This window comes from Pseudophryne corroboree (assembly GCF_028390025.1).
Source record: "Pseudophryne corroboree isolate aPseCor3 chromosome 8 unlocalized genomic scaffold, aPseCor3.hap2 SUPER_8_unloc_3, whole genome shotgun sequence".
NCBI classification, from domain to species: Eukaryota; Metazoa; Chordata; class Amphibia; order Anura; family Myobatrachidae; genus Pseudophryne; species Pseudophryne corroboree.
The window spans coordinates 770,599-782,786 of NW_026967621.1; positions in this window are offsets into that span (position 1 = coordinate 770,599).

Below are 12,188 nucleotides of genomic sequence, written 5' to 3' on the forward strand. Positions count from 1 at the left end.
ATATATTATCTCAGTATGTGTGGCCATCAGTGATGATATATTATCTCAGTGTGTGTGACCATTGGTGATGATATATTATCTGATTGTGTGTGGCCATCGGTGATGATATATTATGTCAGTATGTGTGGCCATCGGTGATGATATATTATGTTAGTATGTGTGGCCATCGGTGATGATATATTATGTCAGTATGTGTGGCCATAGGTGTTGATATATTATATCAGTATGTGTGACCATCGGTGATGATATATTACCTCAGTGTGTGTGGCCATCGGTGATGATTAATTAACTCAGTGTGTGTGGTCATCGGTGATAATGTATTATATCAGTATGTGTGACAATCGTTGATGATATATTAGGTCAGTATGTGTGGCCATCGGTGATGATTAATTATCTCAGTGTGTGTGACCATAGGTAAAGACATATTATCTCAGTATGTTTGACCATCGGTGACGATATATTATCTCAGTATGTGTGGACATCAGTGATAATGTATTATCTCAGTATGTGTGACAATCGGTGTTGATATATTATCTCAGTATGTGTGACCATCGGTGATGATATATTATCTCAGTATGTGTGTCCATCGGTGATGACATATTATCTCAGTATGTGTGGGCATCGGGGATGATATACTATCTCAATGTGTGTGGCCATCGGGGATGATATATTATCTAAGTGTGTGTGGCCATCGGTGATGATATATTATCTCAGTATGTGTGACCATCGGTGATGATATATTATCTCAGTGTGTGTGACCATTGGTGATGATATATTATCTGATTGTGTGTGGCCATCGGTGATGATATATTATGTCAGTATGTGTGGCCATCGGTGATGATATATTATGTTTGTATGTGTGGCCATCGGTGATGATATATTATGTCAGTATGTGTGGCCATCGGTGTTGATATATTATCTCAGTATGTGTGACCATCGGTGATGATATATTACCTCAGTGTGTGTGGCCATCGGTGATGATTAATTATCTCAGTGTGTGTGGCCATCGGTGATGATATATTATCTCAGTATGTGTGGCCATCGGTGATAATGTATTATCTCAGTATGTGTGACAATCGTTGATGATATATTATGTCAGTATGTGTGGCCATCGGTGATGATATATTATCTCAGTATGTGTGACCATCGGTGATGACATATTATCTCAGTATGTGTGACCATCGGTGATGATATATTATCTCAGTATGTGCGGCCATCGGTGATGATATATTATCTCAGTATGTATGGCCATCGGTGATGATATATTTTCTCAGTATGTGTGATAACGTGTGAGGATATAGTATCTTGGCATGTGTGGCCATCGGTGATGATATATTATCTCAGTATGTGTGGCCATCGGTGATGATATATTATCTCAGTATGTATGGCCATCGGTGATGATATATTATCTCAGTATGTGTGATAAGTTAACTGGTGATGATATAGTATCTTGGCATGTGTGGCCATCGGTGATGATATATTATCTCAGTATGTATGGCCATCGGTGATGATATATTTTCTCAGTATGTGTGATAACTGGTGAGGATATAGTATCTTGGCATGTGTGGCCATAGGTGATGATATATTATCTCAGTGTGTGTGGCCATCAGTGATAAATAATTATCTCAGTGTGTGTGGCCATCGGTGATGACATATTATCTCAGTGTGTGTGGCCATCGGTGATGATTAATTATCTCAGCGTGTGTGACCATCGGTGATGATATATTATCTCCGTATGTGTGTCCATCGGTGATGATATATTATCTCAGTATGTGTGGGCATCGGGGATGATATACTATCTCAATGTGTGTGGCCATCGGGGATGATATATTATCTCAGTGTGTGTGGCCATCGGGGATGATATATTATCTCAGTGTGTGTTGCCATCGGTGATGATATATTATCTCAGTGTGTGTGGCCATCGGTGATGATATATTATCTCAGAATGTGTCACCATCGGTGATGATATATTATCTCAGTGTGTGTGGCCATCGGTGATATTATATTATCTCAGTGTGTGTGACCATTGGTGATGATATATTATCTCAGTGTGTTTGGCCATCGGTGATGATATATTATCTCAGTATGTGTGGCCATCGGTGATGATATATTATCTCAGTGTGTGTGGCCATCGGGGATGATATATTATCTCAGAATGTGTCACCATCGGTGATGATATATTATCTCAGTGTGTGTGACCATCGGTGATGATATATTATGTCAGTATATGTGGCCATCGGTGATGATATATTATTTCAGTATGTGTGACCATCGGTGATGATATATTATCTCAGAGTTTGTGGCCATCGGTGATGCTATATTATCTTAGTGTGTGTGGCCATCGTTGATGATATATTAACTCAGTGAGTGTGGCCATCAGTGATGATATATTATGTCAGTATGTGTGGCCATCGGTGATGATTCATTATTTCAGTGTGTGTGACCATCGGTGATGATATATTATCTCAGTGTGTGTGACCACTGGTGATGATATATTATCTCATTGTGTGTGGCCATCGGTGATGATATATTATCTCAGTATGTGTGGCCATCGGTGATAATGTATTATCCCAGTATGTGTGACCATCGGTGATGACATATTATCTCAGTATGTGTGACAATCGGTGATGGTATATTATCTCAGTATGTGTGGGCATCGGTGATGATATATTATCTCAGTATGTGTGAGAATCGTTGATGATATATTATCTCAGTATGTGTGACCATTGGTGATGACATATTATCTCAGTATGTGAGACAATCGGTGATGATATATTATGTCAGTATGTGTGGCCATCGGTGATGATATATTATCTCAGTATGTGTGGCCATTGGTGATGATATATTATCTCAGTATGTGTGATAACTGGTGATGATATAGTATCTTGGCATGTGTAGCCATAGGTGATGATATATTATCTCAGTGTGTGTGGCCATCAGTGATGAATAATTATCTCAGTGTGTGTGGCCATCGGTGATGACATATTATCTCAGTGTGTGTGGCCATCGGTGATGATTAATTATCTCAGTGTGTGTGACCATCGGTGATGATATATTATCTCCGTATGTGTGTCCATCGGTGATGATATATTATCTCAGTATGTGTGGCCAACGGTGATAATGTATTATCCCAGTATGTGTGACCATCGGTGATGACATATTATCTCAGTATGTGTGACAATCGGTGATGGTATATTATCTCAGTATGTGTGGGCATCGGTGATGATATATTATCTCAGTATGTGTGAGAATCGTTGATGATATATTATCTCAGTATGGGTGACCATTGGTGATGACATATTATCTCAGTGTGTGTGACCATCGGAGATGATATATTATCTCAGTATGTGCGGCCATCGGTGATGATATATTATGTCAGTATGTATGGCCATCGGTGATGATATATTATCTCAGTATGTGTGATAACTGGTGATGATATAGTATCTTGGCATGTGTGGCCATCGGTGATGATATATTATCTCAGTGTGTGTGGCCATCGGTGATGATTAATTATTTCAGTGTGTGTGGCCAACGGTGATGATATATTATCTCGGTGTGTGTGACCATCGGTGATGACATATTATCTCAGTATGTGTGACCATCGGTGGTGATATATTATCTCAGTATGTGTGGCCATCGGTGATAATGTATTATCTCAGTTTGTGTGACAATCGGTGATGATATATTATGTCAGTATGTGCGGCCATCGGTGATGATATTTTTTCTCAGTTTGTGTGGCCATCGGTGATGATATATTATCTCAGTGTGTGTGGCCATCGGTGATGATTAATTATCTCAGTGTGTGTGACCAACCATAGGTGAAGACATATTATCTCAGTATATGTGACCATCGGTGATGATATATTATCTCAGTATGTGTGGCCATCGGTGATAATGTATTATCTCAGTATGTGTGACAATCGGTGAAGACATATTATCTCAGTATGTGTGACAATCGGTGATGATATATTATCTCAGTATGTGTGGGCATCGGTGATGATATATTATCTCAGTATGTGTGGCCATCGGTGATGATATATTATGTCAGTATGTGTGACCATCGGTGATGACATATTATCTCAGTATGTGTGACCATCGGTGGTGATATATTATCTCAGTATGTGTGGCCATCGGTGATAATGTATTATCTCAGTTTGTGTGACAATCGGTGATGATATATTATGTCAGTATGTGCGGCCATCGGTGATGATATATTATCTCAGTATGTGTGGCCATCGGTGATGATATATTATCTCAGTATGTGTGGCCATCAGTGATGATATATTATCTCAGTGTGTGTTGCCATCGGTGATGATATATTATGTCAGTATGTGTGACCATCGGTGATGATATATTATCTCAGTGTGTGTGACCATTGGTGATGATATATTATCTGATTGTGTGTGGCCATCGGTGATGATATATTATGTCAGTATGTGTGGCCATCGGTGATGATATATTATGTTAGTATGTGTGGCCATCGGTGATGATATATTATGTCAGTATGTGTGGCCATAGGTGTTGATATATTATATCAGTATGTGTGACCATCGGTGATGATATATTACCTCAGTGTGTGTGGCCATCGGTGATGATTAATTAACTCAGTGTGTGTGGTCATCGGTGATAATGTATTATATCAGTATGTGTGACAATCGTTGATGATATATTAGGTCAGTATGTGTGGCCATCGGTGATGATTAATTATCTCAGTGTGTGTGACCATAGGTAAAGACATATTATCTCAGTATGTTTGACCATCGGTGACGATATATTATCTCAGTATGTGTGGACATCAGTGATAATGTATTATCTCAGTATGTGTGACAATCGGTGTTGATATATTATCTCAGTATGTGTGACCATCGGTGATGATATATTATCTCAGTATGTGTGTCCATCGGTGATGACATATTATCTCAGTATGTGTGGGCATCGGGGATGATATACTATCTCAATGTGTGTGGCCATCGGGGATGATATATTATCTTAGTGTGTGTGGCCATCGGTGATGATATATTATCTCAGTATGTGTGACCATCGGTGATGATATATTATCTTAGTGTGTGTGACCATTGGTGATGATATATTATCTGATTGTGTGTGGCCATCGGTGATGATATATTATGTCAGTATGTGTGGCCATCGGTGATGATATATTATGTTAGTATGTGTGGCCATCGGTGATGATATATTATGTCAGTATGTGTGGCCATCGGTGTTGATATATTATCTCAGTATGTGTGACCATCGGTGATGATATATTACCTCAGTGTGTGTGGCCATCGGTGATGATTAATTATCTCAGTGTGTGTGGCCATCGGTGATGATATATTATCTCAGTATGTGTGGCCATCGGTGATAATGTATTATCTCAGTATGTGTGACAATCGTTGATGATATATTATGTCAGTATGTGTGGCCATCGGTGATGATATATTATCTCAGTATGTGTGACCATCGGTGATGACATATTATCTCAGTATGTGTGACCATCGGTGATGATATATTATCTCAGTATGTGCGGCCATCGGTGATGATATATTATCTCAGTATGTATGGCCATCGGTGATGATATATTTTCTCAGTATGTGTGATAACTGGTGAGGATATAGTATCTTGGCATGTGTGGCCATCGGTGATGATATATTATCTCAGTATGTGTGGCCATCGGTGATGATATATTATCTCAGTATGTATGGCCATCGGTGATGATATATTATCTCAGTATGTGTGATAAGTTAACTGGTGATGATATAGTATCTTGGCATGTGTGGCCATCGGTGATGATATATTATCTCAGTATGTATGGCCATCGGTGATGATATATTTTCTCAGTATGTGTGATAACTGGTGAGGATATAGTATCTTGGCATGTGTGGCCATAGGTGATGATATATTATCTCAGTGTGTGTGGCCATCAGTGATAAATAATTATCTCAGTGTGTGTGGCCATCGGTGATGACATATTATCTCAGTGTGTGTGGCCATCGGTGATGATTAATTATCTCAGCGTGTGTGACCATCGGTGATGATATATTATCTCTGTATGTGTGTCCATCGGTGATGATATATTATCTCAGTATGTGTGGGCATCGGGGATGATATACTATCTCAATGTGTGTGGCCATCGGGGATGATATATTATCTCAGTGTGTGTGGCCATCGGGGATGATATATTATCTCAGTGTGTGTTGCCATCGGTGATGATTTATTATCTCAGTGTGTGTGGCCATCGGTGATGATATATTATCTCAGAATGTGTCACCATCGGTGATTATATATTATCTCAGTGTGTGTGGCCATCGGTGATATTATATTATCTCAGTGTGTGTGACCATTGGTGATGATATATTATCTCAGTGTGTTTGGCCATCGGTGATGATATATTATCTCAGTATGTGTGGCCATCGGTGATGATATATTATCTCAGTGTGTGTGGCCATCGGGGATGATATATTATCTCAGTATGTGTCACCATCGGTGATGATATATTATCTCAGTGTGTGTGACCATTGGTGATGATATATTATCTCAGTGTTTGTGGCTATCGGTGATGATATATTATGTCAGTATATGTGGCCATCGGTGATGATATATTATTTCAGTATGTGTGACCATCGGTGATGATATATTATCTCAGAGTTTGTGGCCATCGGTGATGCTATATTATCTTAGTGTGTGTGGCCATCGTTGATGATATATTAACTCAGTGAGTGTGGCCATCAGTGATGATATATTATTTCAGTATGTGTGGCCATCGGTGATGATTCATTATTTCAGTGTGTGTGACCATCGGTGATGATATATTATCTCAGTGTGTGTGACCACTGGTGATGATATATTATCTCATTGTGTGTGGCCATCGGTGATGATATATTATCTCAGTATGTGTGAGAATCGTTGATGATATATTATCTCAGTATGTGTGACCATTGGTGATGACATATTATCTCAGTATGTGAGACAATCGGTGATGATATATTATGTCAGTATGTGTGGCCATCGGTGATGATATATTATCTCAGTGTGTGTGACCATCGGTTAAGACATATTATCTCAGTATGTGTGATCATCGGTGATGATATATTATCTCAGTATGTGCGGCCATCGGTGATGATATATTATCTCAGTATGTGTGGCCATCGGTGATGATATATTATCTCAGTATTTGTGGCCATCGGTGATGATATATTATCTCAGTATGTGTGGCCATTGGTGATGATATATTATCTCAGTATGTGTGATAACTGGTGATGATATAGTATCTTGGCATGTGTAGCCATAGGTGATGATATTTATCTCAGTATGTGTGGGCATCGGGGATGATATACTATCTCAATGTGTGTGGCCATCGGTGATGCTATATTATCTCAGTGTGTGTGGCCATCGGTGATGCTATATTATCTCAGTGTGTGTGGCCATCGGTGATGATATATTATCTCAGTGTGTGTGGCCATCGGTGATCAGGGCCGGATTGGCCATAGAAGTCACCGGGAGTTTCCCCGGGGGGCCGATTGGGTCGTGGGGCCGCCTGTCCTACGCGGCCCCGCCCCCCTCTGCGTTACCAGGCAGGCACAATACCTGCAAAATGTAATACAGTCTGCGGCCGCTGTCAGGAGAGCCGGCCCTGCAAATCACCATCTCATGCTGCCCCACCCTTCCCCTCAACAGCTTATGCCTGTGTGCGGCCCCCCCCCCCCCACGGCACGTCACTAGTCACCTAGCTGCTTCGGCCAATGGCCGCTATCAGGGGAGCCGGCCACACCCCCCCATGTCATCTGCTTATGCCTTGCTGCAGCGGCCGCTATCAGGAGAGCCGGCCACGCCCCCCTCCACATACTCTGCTTATGCCTTGCTGCGGCCACAGAACCGTCCCCGCCCCCCCTCTATGTCACTTGCTTCATTGTGGGCAATGCAGCGGCCGTTTTCTAGTCAGCGGCCCCGTCCCCAACCGGCTGACCTGAAGAGGAGGTCCGCGCGCCAAGCGCCACAGACGTAATCAGCGCGGACCTTGCAGGAAGAGAAGGTGCGGCCGCGGTGGGTGCACACATTCTACAGTAGGAGAGGTGAGGTGGTATGACTCGTGTACAGTGCTCTGGAGGTGTGAGGTGTAATTTTATGGGTGAGGTGTAATTTTGTGTTAGGGGGGTAAGGTGTAATTTTGTGTAGGGGGGGTGAGGTGTAATTTTGTGTAGGGGGGTGAGGTGTAATTTTGTGCTTGGGGGAGTGAGGTGTAATTTTATGTTTGGGGGTGTGAGATGTCATTTTATGGGTGCAAGGTGTAATTTTGTGTCTTGGGGAGTGAGGTGTAATTTTGTGTCTTGGGGTGTCGGGTGTAATTTTATAGGTGTCGGGGGTAATTTTATGTCTTGGGATGTGAGGTATAATTTTATGTCTATGGGTGTGAGGTGTAATTTTATGGGTGTGAGATGTAATTTTGTGTCTTGGGGAGTGAGGTGTAATTTTGTGTCTTGGGGAGTGAGGTGTAATTTTGTGTCTTGGGGAGTGAGGTGTAATTTTATGTCTTGGGGTGTCGGGTGTAATTTAGTGTCTTGGGGTGTGAGGTGTAATTTAGTATCTTGGGGTGTGAGGTGTAATTTAGTGTCCTGGGGTGTGAGGTGTCATTTTGTGTCTTGGGGTGTGAGGTGTAGTTTTATGAGTGTTGGGTGTAATTTTATGTCTGGGGGTGTGAGGTGTAATTTTATGGGTGTGAGGTGTAATTTTGTCTCCTGGGGTGTGAGGTGTAATTTTAACGGTGTAAGGTGTAATTTAGTATCTTGGGGTGTGAGGTGTAATTTAGTATCTTGGGTTGTGAGGTGTAATTTAGTATCTTGGGGTGTGAGGTGTAATTTAGTGTCCTGGGTGTGAGGTGTAATTTTGTGTCTTGGGGTGTGAGGTGTAGTTTTATTGGTGTCAGGTGTAATTTTATAGGTGTCTGGTTTCATTTTATGTCTGGGAGTGTGAGGTGTAATTTTATAGGTGTCAGGTGTAATTTTGAGTCTTGGGGTGTGAGGTGTAATTTTAACAGTGTGAGGTGTAATTTAGTATCTTGGGGTGTGAGGTGTAATTTAGTGTCCTGGGTGTGAGGTGTAATTTTGTGTCATGGGGTGTGAGGTGTAATTTTGTGTCTTGGGGTGTGAGGTGTAATTTTATGTCTGGGGGTGTGAGGTGTAGTTTTATGGGTGTCGGGTGTAATTTTATAGGTGTCGGGTGTAATTTTATGTCTGGGGGTGTGAGGTGTAATTTTATGTCTGGGGGTGTGAGGTGTAGTTTTATTGGTGTCGGGTGTAATTTTATGTCTGGGGGTGTGAGGTGTAGTTTTATGGGTGTCGGGTGTAATTTTATAGGTGTCGGGTGTAATTTTATGTCTGCGGTGAGGTGTAATTTTATGTCTAGGGTGTGAGGTGTAATTTTGTTTCTGGGGGTGTGAGGTGTAAATTTATGGGTGTGAGGTATCATTTTATGGGTGTGAGGTGTAATTTTGTGTCTTGGGGTGTGAGGTGTAATTTTATAGGTGTCAGGTGTAATTTTGTGTCTGGGGGTGTGAGGTGTAATTTTATGTATGGGGGTGTGAGGTGTACTTTTGTGTCTGGGGGTTTAGATGTCTGCGGCTAACCGCAAAGTTAATTGATGTCACCCACAAGAGTGACCTCAATTAACCTCTCGATTATCCGCAGACCGCAATTTTCCCACCATTGACTATAATGGAGGACCACTCCGTCTGATTGACAGGCCAGGAGCGCTCAGCCAATCAGGAGAGTGCTATGACGTAACGCTCCCTGATTTGCTGCCAGGTCCTCTAGTGACAGGAGTCACAGTGGGGTCCCGGCATTCAGGGAAAGGGGATCCATAAACATGGATCCCCTTTAGTGCATTGGACCAGGTTTCTCGCTTTTTTATTTTTTTGTTACAGTGTGCCTCAGTGCTCTCTACCTGGTGCAGTGTGCCTCAGTGCTCTCTACCTGGTGCAGTGTGCCTCAGTGCTCTCTACCTGGTGCAATGTGTCTCAGTGCTCTCTACCTGGTGCAATGTGTCTCAGTGCTCTCTACCTGGTGCAGTGTGTCTCAGTGCTCTCTACCTGGTGCAATGTGCCTCAGTGCTCTCTATCTGGTGCAGTGTGTCTCAGTGCTCTCTACCTGATGCAGTGTGTTTCAGTGCTCTCTATCTGGTGCAGTGTGTCTCAGTGCTCTCTACCTGGTGCAATGTGTCTCAGTGCTCTCTATCTGGTACAGTGTGTCTCAGTGCTCTCTACCTGGTGCAGTGTGTCTCAGTGCTCTCTACCTGGTGCAGTGTGTCTCAGTGCTCTCTACCTGGTGCAGTGTGCCTCAGTGCTCTCTACCTGGTGCAGTGTGCCTCAGTGCTCTCTACCTGGTGCAGTGTGTCTCAGTGCTCTCTACCTGGTGCAATGTTTCTCGGAGCTCTCTACCTGGTGCAATGTTTCTCTGTGCTCTCTACCTGGTGCAATGTGTCTCTGTGCTCTCTACCTGGTGCAATGTGTCTCTGTGCTCTCTACCTGGTGCAATGTGTCTCTGTGCTCTCTACCTGGTGCAATGTGTCTCTGTGCTCTCTACCTGGTGCAATGTGTCTCTGTGCTCTCTACCTGGTGCAATGTGTCTCGGTGCTCTCTACTTGGTGCAGTGTGTCTCTGTGCTCTCTACCTGGTGCAGTGTGTCTCTGTGCTCTCTACCTGGTGCAATGTGTCTCTGTGCTCTCTACCTGGTGCAATGTGTCTCTGTGCTCTCTACCTGGTGCAATGTGTTGCAGTACTCTCTACCTGGTGCAATGTGCCTCAGTGCTCTCTACATGGTGCAGTTTGCCTCAGTGCTCTCTACATGGTGCAGTATGCCTTAGTGCTCTCTACATGGTGAAGTGTGCCTCAGTGCTCTCTACCTGGTGCAATGTGTCTCTGTACTGTCTACCTGGTGCAATATGCCTCAGTGCTTTCTACCTGGTGCAATGTGTCTCTGTGCTCTCTACCTGGTGCAATGTGCCTCAGTGCTCTCTACCTGGCGCAATGTGCCTCAGTGCTCTCTACCTGGTGCAATGTGCCTCAGTGCTCTCTACCTGGTGCAGTGTGTCTCAGTGCTCTACCTGGTGCAATGTGTCTCTGTGCTCTCTACCTGGTGCAATGAGCCTCAGTGCTCTACCTGGTGCAATGTGCCTCAGTGCTCTCTACCTGGTGCAGTGTGTCTCAGTGCTCTCTACCTGGCGCAATGTGTATAACATGCTCTATCTGGCGCAATATGTATAACGTGCTCTACTTGTCGCAGTGTGTATAGGAGGTTCTACCTGGTGCATTGTGTATTAGGTGCACTACTGTGTGGTGTAATGTGAATTGCCACTGTTATGTGGCCACGCCCCTTCCACATGAAACAACGCCCCTAAATTTTTGACGCGCGCCTTCGGCGCGCACTGTCCATACTTTGTCCTGTGGGAATGGGAGCACCAAGCATTATAGTATGTACTGTACGTAATTTTGCCCTTCTAACTTAAAAAAGTGCCCACCCGAATGAAAAATATGCCCTCCCTGTGATCAGCACCCTGCCCTAAAAATCCTAGAGTGAACACTAACATGATCTGCCTTTTGTTGGTGTAACTCCGCCTACATTATATTTTGAAGCAGTAATCCCGCCTACTTTTGTATTGATCCCGCCTACAGTTGATTTGATGCCGCCCACAAGGCCACTTCTAGAATTTTTTCCAGGGCCACTTTTATCTCCCAATCCGTCCCTGTCGGTGATGATATATTATCTCAGTGTGTGTGGCTATCGGTGATGATATATTATCTCAGTATGTGTGGCCATCGGTGATGATATATTATCTCAGTATGTGTGGCCATCGGTGATGATATATTATCTCAGTATGTGTGACCATCGGTGATGATATATTATCTCAGTGTGTGTGGCTATCGGTGATGATATATTATCTCAGTATGTGTGACCATCGGTGATGATATATTATCTCAGTGTGTGTGACCATTGGTGATGATATATTATCTCATTGTGTGAGGCCATCGGTGATGATATATTATGTCAGTATGTGTGGCCATCGGTGATGATATATTATCTCAGTATGTGTGGCCATTGGTGATGATATATTATCTCAGTATGTGTGATAACTGGTGATGATATAGTATCTTGGCATGTGTAGCCATAGGTGATGATATATTATCTCAGTGTGTGTGG